Source organism: Lissotriton helveticus, chromosome 12 (assembly GCF_964261635.1).
Source record: "Lissotriton helveticus chromosome 12, aLisHel1.1, whole genome shotgun sequence".
Taxonomy (NCBI): Eukaryota; Metazoa; Chordata; class Amphibia; order Caudata; family Salamandridae; genus Lissotriton; species Lissotriton helveticus.
In genome coordinates this window covers 356228888-356243924 of record NC_136073.1, presented here as the reverse complement: position 1 = coordinate 356243924, position 15037 = coordinate 356228888, and positions in this window count along the sequence as shown.

Below are 15037 nucleotides of genomic sequence, written 5' to 3'. Positions count from 1 at the left end.
ACTTTTGTCGTGCACGGCAGCCATTTTAGATGCCTTGACCAGACCCACTCTCTGCACGCTGTCGATTCGTAGCATGGCTCCCCACCCTCGCAAGCATCTTCCCCAGGCACTGGTCACCCCCGCTCTCTGTCTTATGCATGGGCAATAAACCTCCCCCCATCTGCGCTGCTCTTCCCTGAGAATCACACTCTGTGCCCGCCCGACACCTCCCTTTCGCCCTATTCACTACCGCACCCTCTGACACTCCTCTTCCTCTGTGTCCGATTGTCCAGGCTATCAGCTAGCCCTGCGGATGTAGTTTATGGCTCCAGCTGTAAAGAATCACCCCTCTTCAAAGGAGTTATAGTAGATCAAGGCCCACACCCGATGAGATCCGTCACACCACACGTGTTCCTACTATCTGAAAACCATCCTGTATTGTGATTGGGGAGGGGACCGAGCCTGAAGGGGAAGATTCCAGGAATGACTCTTTGTACATCAAAGTTTTTACAATTATGTGTCACATTAAAAATATATAGCACTCCAACAAAGTAGTAGGAATATAAAACTTTAATAACATATAAATATATACAACAAAACAAAAACAGTAAAAACATTTAAACAACGAAGAGACCGTGGCAATTTCTTTTGAATTCCTGATGAGGACATGTTACTAGTTCTTTCAAATTATGAAAATTCAGAAGATGTTGCGTGGGGGTGGGTCGTCAGTAGCAGTCTGTTGTGCGAATAGTTCCAAGGCAGCAGAACGCGCTGAAATCTAGATGGCACGAAAGGGATGTCTAGTAAGTTGCCGCCCAGCAAATAACGGCGTGGGGCGCCGCGGGGGTGAGTGAGTCCAGTAGGCACCACAGCTATTCTTACCGGCATTGCAGAATTACTGCTGGGGACAATGCCTGTGCTGTAGCAGGGTCACAGCAGAAACAAAAAGGATTCTGTTGAAGATGTTGTTGGTTTTCAATTTGAAAACAGTTCTGGTGTCAACTGCTATGCTAATGTAGTGGTTAATGTTTTGTTTTCTCTAGAAAATGTAAAAGAGGGGGAGGCAGTCCAAAGTTCCGTTAAAAGGGCAAAGGAAAGGATCGGTGGTTTGAACTATCAGTCAAAAAGGGGAGGGGGTGCAACAATTTTTCCTACCGGGTCACACTGTGCTTTCACCGGAACTGAGGTCTGCAGGATTCTATTAATTCAAAGTGAGGCTGGCGCCAGCATGGGAGCGCCAACGTCCCGCGGATACAGTTTCGTCACTCCACGGGCGATCATGGCAGTCATTCCCCATCGGGGGTCGGAGACTCCCGTGGCTCCTCTAGAATCTTCAAGGTCGTGGAGGACTACGGTGGTGGAGTCAACCAGTGACCGGGCCATTTCTTTATGCTGGGCCCGCTCTTGCCAGGTCGACTGCCATTTTGAGAGTTCGGTAGCTACTGGCGATCGCGGGGTCAAATGAGCGGACGGGCTCCACCCTGCCGGGCGAGACGTTGCAGCATGGCCACAGTGGAAGAACCCTTTTCCGGGCGCCTGGAGCGCTGAGGGTGCAGCTGGGAAGCCTCCACCTGGGGAGGCGGGAGAGGCCTGTTCGCACCGTCTCTCCCTCCCAGTGCACCCCACGGCGTCTCGCTTTAGATTTGTTATGGCCGGACCAGGCGATGAGGACGAGGGGGGGGGGGGTCGGAGGCATGTGCAAGACATCCCCCCCCAGTGTTGTCGCAGCCATTATTCAAGAAAGAAGAAGTGTCCCGTCCGTCTTCGGGCCGGGCTTCCGGTGGATGTCGGCCGGACGCCCCTGGCTCTGGCCCCATGAACGGGTTCCTTGGTTTATCGGCTGCAGCCGGATCCCGTCGGCCTCGGCCCCCCGACCGTTGGTGGCCGGACCGGAAGAGCATGTGGCGGGACTACCTGAAACTGTCAAGGGCCACCGCGGCCGGACTGGGAGAGAGAGGGGAGGGTCGAGGAGATATTCCCCCCCCTGCAACTCTTCAGCGTTGTAAAGGCAATCCCCTGGCCGGGTCCCGCTGGCCTCGGCCTCTCCTCCGGCTACACCCTACGTTAGGATCTCCTGGCCGAGGCGTGGCAGCAGGACCCGCCTTATATGGGCTGCTCCCGGCTGGGCGTAGCCGCAACCCTGCCCCACCTTGGAAGTTTCCAGAGTGGGGGCGGATGTTCTACTGACTTGCATTTTCCCTAGTCTATCGATTTTTTTGGCGTGGCAGGCGGTGGGACAGCGAGGGGTGATTTGGTTTCTCTTACTGTTTTTCTGGTCTCTCACCACTGGCATATTTTAACGTTTTCTTGTTTCTAGGACATTAATAGGTTTTATCATTACGTTATGTTATCGTTTCTTTGTTCGTTGTTTAATAAAAGTTCATGTTCATCAGTGGCCTACTGATTTTCGTTTTCCTATTCTTTTCTTTCCAGGTTTTTTCATGCTAAAGTTTCTGTTAACAGGATACAGTGATCACTTCGTTATTATTGCATATGTCCTTTTCACTAGGGGTGCTCTCTGGTCGGGCCAGATGACGTATCTCTAGTAAATGGTCCGGGTGAAACAGGTGCATCAATCAGTGGGGAGTAGATAGGCATGACAGATTACAACGGGGGAGAAAGGTTCGCATTACGTACCCTTTCACTATTTGCAAAGATTTTCCTACGTATATTTGCAAACAGGGAATACCTCCAAAAAGAACCAATTCCCAAACAGTCAATGTTTGGGGAAACAATCAATCAATGAGGAACGAAATAGGCACGACGTGTTAAAGGTTTGCGTTACCTACCCTTCACTATCTGCAAAGGGAGAGAGAATATTCCTATTCTTCCTCGTTTGCAGGCAGAGAAGATTCTTAAGAGAACCAACTTCGAACAATTCAATGCTCGATTCAAACAATCAACAAGGGGTACTGTGAACACAAATGAACGCCGCTTATGTACATACACATTGGTATTATCAACAGGTTGTTCCTAATGTTTCTATTTTAGGGAGGTCAAAAAGAGATCCCATTAGTGGCCTACTGATTTTGCTCGATTCCTTTTGTTTTTTTACACGATTTTTCGCTATCTGCAAAGACTAAACAGAGTATTGCGACTCTGTGCTTGTTTGTAAATAGAGAATGAACCAAAGAGAACAATCAATCAAATGGAGAGAGAAGCAGGCACGACGGATTACAACGGGGGCAAAGGCCTGCGTTAACTACCCTTCACTATCTGCAAAGAGAGAGTACTCCTAATAGAAATGAGGGGTGGGGGGCAGCATTCAAAGCAGATCAGTGTGCATAAACACGAAAATGTTTTTGCTTACCACGTACTTGACATTCGACAGCTTATGATATTTGCTATTAAAAAAACATTGAAATTTGAGATGTCATCAGTGATGTCATCAGTGATGTCACTGACCATGTCATGAATGATGTAATATGTGACATGATCAGCAGTGGATTGCGGGTGCGCGATATATAGTTAGTGCAACTAACTATATATGGAATTTCAATGGTTTTGTGTGAGTAAAATAAGGTTTTTTAAATGCTAATTCCTAACTATATATGGTCTATAACCTATGGTTTTTTCAGTGAATATAGATATATATATAGATATATATATATAGACCAATTCAGACTTCCTTGACAAATATTTGAGACATTATCAGCAAAAGTCTTGAGACCTGATTAAGAGTTTTGCAGGTTCAGATACTACATCACAAACAAGATGGATATCTCCTCCACTGTGTTACAATTGCCATAGGATATAATGAACTTGTAATACAGCCGACTGTTATGTTTGTGAGTATTCGAACCAAAAACTCGAAATCAGGCCTTATTTCACCGATGTACAGAAGGAGAAAACAAATGAGAGGGAGGTAAATGCAGGATATGTTTCACAACACCAGAATATTCCTGGTGGTGATTTAAAGTCACTACAATTCAGGATTGAAAATGCATGGCTTTTGACAGCTCCACCAGTTGCTTGAACGTAAGACTTTTGCTTATAACCTAAGGCATTAATATAGTCTATGCATTGTATCAGTGTTTTTCCAGTCTATGTAAGCAACCATTGAATTCATGTGGAGCCTCGGAATGCCAAGAATAAAAAAATAAAAGTCCTGTCTGGGCAATTTCATTGACAATAGAGGATGTTGTTGACCATTAAAAATCAGTGTGATCATTTGAAAAACCCATTCTGAATCACTGGTGCAGCTGAGACATTTTTAGGTCTTGGCTAGACAGCGCATGCGCTATCTCGAAGGGACTGGTGTATTTAAGATGTGGGCTTCAGCCCACCCATAGGCTTCCATTTGGTGGCTCCATCATCACTCTCATATTCTTTCACACAATTTGTTAATGGTATGCATGCTTCAAATCCTCTTTCGGTGTTAAACCTTACCCGAGATCTTGGACCAGTTACTACTATTCATCCACTGCTCCAACTTTAGGAATTGTTTTAGAGCACTTCACACAAGTGCTCATGTTTTCATTTGCTTCAAACTCTGTTTCTGTACATCTTGCTCTTATCATGTCACATTTGCTGTACGCCATTTCTCCAGGTTGCCCTTCCTTTCAGGAAAGTTGACATTTGACCGATGCTTGCCTATTCCTAACTTTGTTCTGTGGCAGGGTGCTTTAAGTTGTCTTGTTTGACCGCTTTTCTCGGTGTCCTGAGCTGCGTCCCAGCTAATGCTGTTCTGCCTCTGCATGGGGGCTCTTTTTAGAGAAGGCAACTGAAAGAATCCGGAACCCCTCAAAACACATGTGAGCACTTCCCCACCCCTTTCTCTGATGCGAAAATATCAGGGCCACCCTACTGTCCCCTAAAGTCATGCTGATACTCCAACTTAATGATGGAAGGTCCTGTCTGCAAATACAGCCCCTTTCAGAAAGCACTCATTCAAATGTCTATATAATGCTTATGTTCCCTATATCAGCCCGCAAAGGCTCTTCCTGAATTCTCTTAGTTGGAAAAAAGTTTTGCACCGGGTTCAGTGCATAGTCAAAACTCATAAAGCACTCATAAATTAGGACCACAACAGACAATTATAATAAACAAATATGTATAGAAAAAAAATATTTTATCTTTTTATTATTTTACTTCATTTGTTATTTTCTCAACGATATAGTTGATCAAAAACTACCAAGGTTACATACATAAATAGTTATCAAAAAAACACATACATTCAAAGATAATTCATTAATACATAGGAATCATAAAAACATGTTTTCCGACCATCAGAGAAAGTTCATTAGTAGATATGTCTCACAATGATCATTAATCAAAACCTGATATATAATCTAGATTGTGTCCCCACCCTATAAAAAGATGGGAAATTACAGGTGGAGGGAGACAAGGGCCTGGAACAAAATACCCCTAAAGAACTAAGTTCTCAACGATATAGTTGATCAAAAACTACCAAGGTTACATACATAAATAGTTATCAAAAAAACACATACATTCAAAGATAATTCATTAATACATAGGAATCATAAAAAACATGTTTTCCAACCACCAGAGAAAGTTCATTAGTACATATGTCTCACAATGATCATTAATCAAAACCTGATAGATAATCTAGATTGTGTCCCCACCCTATAACAAGATGGGAAATTACAGGTGCAGGGAGACAAGGGCCTGGAACAAAATACACCTAAAGAACTAAGTTGACCTGTCACAATGTATATATACATCTGTGTATAATCTTGAAAGCACTGGTTACAGTTGTAAAGGACCAACGCGTTTCGGCAGAAGTCTTCCTCAGGGCGTATATTTCCTACCAGTGGTTAACTAGAATAAAAACAAAAGCATACATAACAATATAATTATGGTCCAAAAATAGTTGTGCTATATACATAAAATTCAAATGTCGCCAAAACTGACAATCAAAAATCTTAGATAAAATACAATGAGATCTGCATACTTGACATAAAACCAAAGTTCTCAGACACCTTCCAAGTAATTCCATATACTCATGCATACACAGATCGAATACCCAGAAAATCCATTCGTCTGTATTTTTTCATCACTAGCGTCCAAAATCTACATATAGTTCAATTAGTCAAAGCCTCAACTGAAATTAAACTATGTTTCTAATTTGTGATGTCTATGGGGGTGCCTTACATGTTTTACATGGCACTGATGGAGTTCCTCATGACACCTGCTCTTCATCAGGACCTTGACACAATAGGTTATGATCCAAGCATGTCGAGTCTATTATTTTGGTTCAACCCTTAATAAAAGAGCTAATGTTTTGTTGACTGAAAGGAGGAGGAGGCGGAGTTACTATTCAATCAAGTCATGACGCCGAGTAACAATACTAGTGCACCAGTATCAAGTGCAGAGTCACAAGAAAAATCTAACGTGAAGACATTATACAAGGCATTGGAAAAACAAAAACGCCTTGAAGTAATGAAATGGTGGGAACACTATTCCCTTTCCAAGTATGCAGAAGTCAAGAGGGTGCCACGAGGGCTAAGAATTTTGTTAGCACCGAGCTTCGAAAATCCCAACCCATTAATGCTAAAAGAATGGGGTCAAAATAACCTCGCGGCTTCAATGAATTCAGTTCATATCCTTATCAAATATGCCGCTATTGACAGAGACGCTATTTTGAAAATCATTGCTCAGCTGGAGGAACAAATAAATGCATTGGGTGAAGTGGAAGGGGTCAAACAGTTGAAAGAAGGAATGTGAGGAAAATTATATTTTGACTGACCAAATATGTCCACTACATATACCCTATGTTACATGTCATGTGCATGTCACCCATGCATATTTCCCGTAGTGGCCTGAATCACTAGGCCTCTGCAAACATGTCCTGCAAGTCAAGTCATCAAGTCTCCCAAACGTTAAGCTAAAATGAAGGCCCATGTATTTGCATTTTGCATTGTGCTCTTTTAAATAAATATCGTACTGGTTGAGCCTGAAACCACTTTCTGAATTAATGTTTACATGACTCCTGATACACTGAAGCTGCAGTTACGTCCCTCCGACCTCGCAAGAGGCCTGCCAAGACAGTATTATGAATAACAGTTATCTGAGGAAAAGTACACAGAACCCGTCCGAGGGAGATAGGCCTAGGCATTCTGTCTCCATTTAAGTAAATCACAGTGCTTGCACCCATAGAAAGCTCATGCAACGAATAAATATGCCCTCTCTGTCTTTTAGTGACGAACAACCTTTGCTTCTTTTGCTTGCTGACTCTAGATATCAGTTGTACTAGATGTGCTGGTCGCCTTGACATAAGAGATCTCTCTGCTAGGTTGAAAGTCAGCCTCCTCCCAGTTACACGTCAATTGCACGTCATGCTCAAAGTTGCACAATTAGGGCACAGTTCGAGCTGGTCATGCCAACTCCTCCTCTAAGTACCCACCCACCTATGACACCTACCTATCACACACCTATGACTCATCAAGTGTACACCCACATGTTCTTATCTCATTTTCTGTCTTGCTCTGCCTCGAGCTCCCTATGTACAAGGAGTAAAAAGTATATATATGATGTTTTGTTATTAAATGATTAGAAGACTCTTCCTGAACCTCTGTGGTGATGGAACATATTCTCCCTTTGACTCGAGTTATTGGAATAAAGCCCATTTTAACTCAGATACCACGGACTCTGCTTCTCACTTGATGCATGCTAATTGTTAATGCCTAGAAATTCAGCCAGGGTAATATTTTATTTACCACATAATTTGGCGCCCTTACAGGGACATATCCCTTTCCCCACTCGCCGGAGTTGTCGGTCTAGTCTTTGCCCCCTTCTACAGCCGTGACGGACTTCAAAGCGCACCAGCAGGTCTTCCTGCCACTCCCTCAGGCCCACGGAGGAGGACGGACTGCGACCAGGCATCCATGTGAGGCGGTGAGGAACGCGGGTCGTCTCAACTAGAGGCCCAGCCCGTGAGAGAGCAAGGTCCGAGGTCTCCAGAGGCCCACCTGTTCCAAGGCGCAAGCGTAGTCAAGTCAAGTTTCCGAGGCCTTCAAGTTTCAAGTTCTGCTTTCCCGGTGAGTACCACTATGGGAAATGTATCAAGTTTCAAGACGGGCTCATTTTAAATGAGAACGGTCAAGACGGGCCCACGGTAAAAGGTGGGAACGGTCAAGACGTGTCTCAATTTTTGGGGACCGGTATGGTTGTACTGTATTTTCTGTGCACAAACTGTTTTTCAAGTACATGTTTAACTCTCTGTATCAGTTTAGGTTGTATCTGTATCTGTTTCAGTGTTTAAATTGTTTTAGTGTGAATGATTGTTGATTGTTACAGTCTATTTTTGTGTATTGTGTTTCCATTGTATTGGTTTCTGTTTTCAAAATTACGCCAGATAGGGACCAGAAAAGGTATACTAGAATAGACAGTTAAAATCCGGCCTAGAGACACACCTGGTCATTTTATGTATAATAAGCATGGGCTAAAGGCCATTTGAAAAAGAAAGTCAAGACCCTCTCAGAAAGATGCCATTGAGTTATGGCGCAAAGAGTGACATAGGAGAACAAAGAATGAATTCAATAAAGCAGAGAGAACTAAACAAGCCAAGAAATGCCGTTGTTAACTGGTATTTATCCCGTTCTGTCAGAAAAACTAGCTAAAGTGACCACCTCAGAAAGACCCAGTAGGTAGAGAACGCCACCACCTGTACCCTTTAGGGTATGTAGAATTAAAGCCAACAGCATCTGAAGCGTTCATTTCCTTGTATCTAGACAAGTCCCTTCTGGACTGCGAAAGTGCCTTGTGAGTAACTAGTTGGTTTATTTGTGAATTGCGCTTTGTGCTTAAGACTTGTGAATAGTTTGTTACATCCATGTGTGTAACGCCTTGTGAATGGCTTGTAGTTGCTTGTGAATAGCGACTTGAGATTAAGACTTGTGAGTAGTATGTTGAATTTTCTTAAGTATAGCTCCTTGTAAATATGCCTTGTGAATAGCGTGTCATTTTTGTGACTTGTTGAGTTTCTTGTAAATATGGCTTGTAAATAGCGCCATGTAGTTATGTTTTGTGCAGAGCATGTTATCATCAGGTCCCTAGCCATTACGTTAGGCAGGAGAGAGCTGGATCTCTTTCAAGTGCTTAGAGAAAATGTTTTGAAGATGTGCGTATGTGTTATGTGATAACGTGGAGAGATGAGTTCATGACTTTCCCATGTACTGCAGTCATTGGGGAATGATTGTGCTTCAGCTGCCAAAGAGTTAATATCTTTTATTGAGAAGGCAGTATTTGTTTTAACAAGGTGTTGAGGAATTTTGGCGTTTTTTTTTTGTGTTTGCGGGGGGGGCGTGTTTTTGAGCGGAAATCCGTACCCGTTCCAGTGGAGGGATTTAGTTGCTTTTTGGTGAGGATTTAGGAAATCGCTTGGACTACTGTGATGCCAAGTTTGAAAGGGATCTGAGCTGTGGAAGTGGTGGAAAAAGCATGTTTTGTGTGGAGGTGCGATTTGCCATGTTATCCAATGGGCGTATTCAGGTTGCAGATTGAATGGTAAAATGTTGCATGGAGAGTAAAGAAGTGTATTTGTAAGGGTTTTGCCTTAAGGGTGTTTGGCTCAGAGGTCGGTATAGTTGTAAATAGACCAGTCGAATTGAGATAAAGGTTTGCACAAAGAGTGCTTCAATGTTTTCACGGTTGGAAAGAAAATATGAAACAGACCCATTAGAGAATGTGCTTTAAATTAGTGTAATGCAACAGTGTTTTTTGTTTAAATAGGAATGTTTCTACAGAATATTTTTCCCAATGCAAGCTGCCCTTTAGAATAGCGTGTGAATGTTAGCACACTCACTTAGGAAAATGGCTCTTTGTAAATTAATGAACGTGGCCCTTTTTGATAGCTACAATACACTACCATCTTAGTGCATTGCTAAGAGTCCCCTACATTAGTTTGATTTGCATTCATTTAGTTTCAAGGCTCACCTATGTACTTTGACAGGCTGCTTCAAATAATATGTGCAGAGAACAGTCCCCACTAAAATTAGAAAACATGGCCTTTTGAAAAAGTATGAGTCTGGCCCTTTTAATAGGTAGAATAGAAAAGGTTGCACACTTACTTATGAAAATATTGGTTATGCAATGCAGAATTAAGAAGTTCGACATGTTATTCTCAAAAAAAAAAGTAAAATATGGTGTGTTTCCATGCCATGATTGTTTTGTTCTGTTTATTTTTTCCCTTGCAGCTAGTAGCAGTACAGAATTACTTTAAAATGCTAGCATGTCACTTAGTTACAAAAAAAATATATGTCTTTATTAATTTACTTTTTAACACGTTTTAAAGTTCGCTTCAGTTAGTTAGAGAATAATGGTTCTGGCCTGGGAAGAGATATGTTATGACGTACAAGGAATGTGTTTTTTAACCTTGAGACAGTCCGTCCGAGACCGAGAAGGCCTGGCTCCCAGTAAATGTTTATGTAAAGGGAGGGCTACTCCCTCTTGGAGCGAGCAGTGCCTGTCTTATTGGCCATCCTCCAATTCTTTTCCGCGGACAATTATTGGCTGTCCTCCAGCTGAGTCAGGCTCTTCCTTGCAGCCAGCTTCATTGACTTCAGATAAAGTTACGCTTGCAAATGGATAGTTATTCCCCCAGTAGTGTAAACAGAATATATTGGCAGGAGTCTTGCTCTTGCAATGAGTTCAGCATCTGGAAGTCATTTAATTTTAGATCACAGTGTAGCCCGGCTTGGAATTGATTCAAAGCTCCGAGCGCGAACATAATTCTAGAGGGAGGGGCTGTTTCTCACAGAGGCTCCAGCCTTCTGTCTATGACAAGATTACTTTGGTTTTATTCAAATACATTTTGAGAACATATTGTAGTTAGTATGGTCATACTATTACCAGGATTTAGAGTAGGATTTATTGTAAAACTGCAGAGGCCTAGTGATTCCCTCTAGCTTTTGAATTGAAAATTCATTTTTCTTTATTTGTTTATTTCTATGTCATTTATTTTTGCTAGATTGATGACAGTGAGCCCTAGCATTTACAGTCAGACACTAAAGGAACGGCTGGACAGTGTTTACATGCCTACCAACACAGCACTGACATTCTAATTGCAGCAAGATCAGAACCAGACTGTGACATTGCATCTCTGACAGTCTTGTACTTTCTGTGTAAAGCAAGTGGTGTACAACACTTGCTTTCCAAGGAGGGTACACCAGGTAGACAGCTAACACAAGAACCATACAGCTCATTACTAACCTTTCACAGCCCAGGACACAAAAGGAAGTACGTGCCTTTATTGGCCTCACTTCTTACAGTATGCATATCTAGCCACCCACTCATACAGTTAACTACACAGGAGGCAGCCAATTTGACTGTTCTCCCTAGGACACAAGAACACACCTTGGCATTTGAGGAATTAAAAAGAGCATTATGTCACGCGCCAGTTTTAAGCGACTCCATGTCACAGTAAACATTTTATGCTTTTTTATTTTTATTTATTTTTACATTTGACTGTAGCGAGTCTGACAGGATATGAACTGACATTATTTCAACCACACATAGAGATCAGACGTTGTAATATTCTGAATCCTGCAACACTTTTGCCCTCAAGTACAGTAAATGCATCACCACATGACTATGTGGAAGTAATGAATAAACCAAGACAAGACCTGACAGATATTGCACTTCTAGACCCAGACCTGACGCTTTATGTAGATGGATCATGCATGAGAACAAGTACAGGAGACTTAGTAGCAGCGTATGCCGTGACCACTGAAGTCATAGAGACACAGAAAATAGACACACTGTCTGCTCAAACAGCAGAGCTCATTGCTCTGACACAAGCCTGCATAAGAGCAAAGCACTTGAAAGTAAACATTTATACAGATTCACAATATGCCTTTGGCGTTGTTCATGATCTCGGGGTCCTGTGGCAAAAGAGAGGTTTTTTGACCTCCCATGGGACCAAGATTCAGCACAGCCAGCTTATTCAGGCCCTGTTAGAGGCCATACATTTACCTACAGCCGTTTCTATCCTGAAATATAAAGCTCATACCAAAGTTACAGACACCATTACCCAGGGTAATGACCTGGCAGACCGAACAGCTCAGACAGCACAGACACCACCAGACACGACAAGGACAGAGGTACCATTACTGACATAAAGCATGACAGTCAGGGATCCCACACAAGATGTACTCGACATACAGACACATGCCACAACAGATGAGATAAGGAAAAGGACTGAACAAGGAGGGGTCCAGACTAACCAAGGTTGGATGACTAAGGAAAAAAGCACATGGTTTCTTTCAGATTCTATGGTACAAATAATCATAAACACAACACATAGTCCCGCACACTTAGGAGAGAAGGCAATGCTAGACAACTTACAGAATATTTGGTTTAACAAGCACCTACGTGCAGCAGTGAAACAGAAAGTGCGAACATGTATGAACATGTATGATCTATTGCCAGTTCACTCCAGGTAAAGGCATTCCGGTGGAACAAGGCGGATTTCATCCTCCTGACCACCCTTTTGAGGTTCTCCAGACGGATTATATCCAATTGGACAGATGTAGAGGTTACAAGTACGTCTTGGTAGTTGTATGTGCACTGTCTAGATGGACAGAAGCATATCCAGTTCCAGATTATACTGCTGTTACAACAGCCAGACAATTAGTGCGCAGTACTTCCCCAGATATGAACTACCTCATGTGATCTATTCAGATAACGATCAGCCATTCTCCTCTGAATTAATGAAACAAGTGTCCCTTCGAGGAAATTCCATTGTGTCAGACACCCAGAAGCCGCAGGCCTTGTAGAAAGACAAACCAGACAATTAGGACAAAAGTTGCTGAGATCTGTACAGAAAAAGGCGTGGATTGGATGGTGGCCTTGCCGGTCGCCCTCTTTTACATGCTTATGGTAGCTCATTCCAGAACAGGCCTATCTCCTTATGGAGTATATATGTGGGGTACGCCTATGCCAAAAAAACTAACTGATGTTGACAGTAACATGCTGACAGATTACCTGGCTTCCTTGATGTCTGCACTACTCTCTTTTCATTCACAGGTTGCTGCTGCCTTCCCTGACAACACCCAGGTCAAGGAACATGCCATAGCACCAGAGGATTCTATACTTGTGTCCGGATCTTTGATCGTTCAAGTCCCCTTGAGCCACGTTGGAAGACGCCGAAGTTGGTGGAAGGACGTAAAGGCCGAACTCACCTTCATCACTACAAAAGATACTTTGGAACTTTGGAACTTTGGAACTTTGGAACTTTGAAACTTTTAATAAAGAAGACCTTTGCTAGAAAATACCCCTCAGCAAGAGTATAGGTCTAGATTAAGAATTAGCAAGTCAGACGTAGTTTAATTGTTTAAGCCCACCCGGTGGTGAATCGGTTAGACTCGATTCTGACATGCATAAGATCACATATGAGAATAGCAAGAAGAGAGATAGGAAGGAAAAGTACTGCAAGGTATTACGCAGTAGATGTATAGTTACTTTGAACATCCTTTTCATTCTGTGCATTGTTATAATTGGTGTTAGTTTATTGCTACATGTTTTCTTTCCTATTTCCTCACATATACACTCTTCCAGTAACAGTACCATAGAGCATACATTTAGTGACCTGCCACCCCATGAACTGTCATATCGACTTGCACTGCGTAACAATACATTTATTTGTATGTTACACCATTCTCACCAGACCAGCAATGCAACTGACTGCTGGGTATGTGGCCAAATGCCACCTTATCAAGAGACGAAGGGAGTCTTGCCCTTCTACCCTTTACCGTTCTCACACAATGGTTCGTGTGGAGCATGGTTTGCTCTAATGACATCAATAGATAGAAGGTACATAGCTTATCCAGGTGGCTGGATATACGGAAACCTGAATAAAGTAATGATTGAAGCATGCTTTCCAGACAAAGACGGATTCCCCCAAAGAAAGGGATCCGATTTAGAGAATGAAGAGTACGAACAGGGAAATGCATCTGTTAATTTTATAATGTTAAATGTTCAGCCCAAGCAAAATACAGGTCCACCGTTTATATCAGTCCTGCCAGCAAAAGGTGATTTATGTGTTAGTAAGAAAGGCTCAGTACATATGGGACACAGCGAGTGTAACACTGTAGTAGAGTTTGATGATAACGGACTATCTTCTTTCAAAACATCACGCCATACCTATTTCATTTGCGGTCAGACAGCCTACGTACATCTGCCCTTAGACTGGGGTGGGACTTGTTATATAGCATTCTTATTGCCACCCGTTTTTCTAGCCCCATCAAATTATCATAGAGATTCACGACTAGAACATGTTAGACAAAAGAGAGAGACAGATTCTGCAGGGATCGATCAGACTGAAACAGCATGGGAGCAATATACAGATTTCAACAGAGGATTCTTTTTCTTCATAGGTCCCGTCCAAAACAGTAAACTGATACGCAGGTTAATAAGGACTCTTGAAACAGTTGTAAATGTAACTGCATCTGCCCTGGCGAACTTGACCCAGGAACAGTCTGCTATTAGACTTGTCGTTCTTCAAAACCGCCTCGTTCTAGACGTCATCTTGGCGGATAGAGGCGGAGCTTGTAGAGTGATCCGATCTAGTTGTTGCATTTTCATCCCAGATAATGCACCATCTGTGTACGAAGCAATAACAAGGCTCCACAAGATTGCTCATGCCATACATCAAGACCCAGGCACATGGACTTGGTCCAGTTGGTTCTGGGGTGTAATATCTGCATGGGGATGGAAAGTTATGTCCTTCCTAGGAATGGCCCTACTTATGGTATTTGGTTGCTGTCTCTGTCTGCAGTGTGGTCCGGCGATTTGCGGCCTGTGTGCCACTGCCTATATTCCCCATCCACGTAAACAAAGAGTTAAAGATGAACAAATGATTCTGTATGATGAACTATACGGTCTCATGAATATAGATGTATCCTAAAGGGTTATGTAGGGAACAAGGAGGGAATGAGGAAAATGATATTTTGACTGACCAAATATGTCCACTACATATACCCTATGTTACATGTCATGTGCATGTCACCCATGCATATTTCCCGTAGTGGCCTGAATCACTAGGCCTCTGCAAACATGTCCTGCAAGTCAAGTCATCAAGTCTCCCAAACGTTAAGCT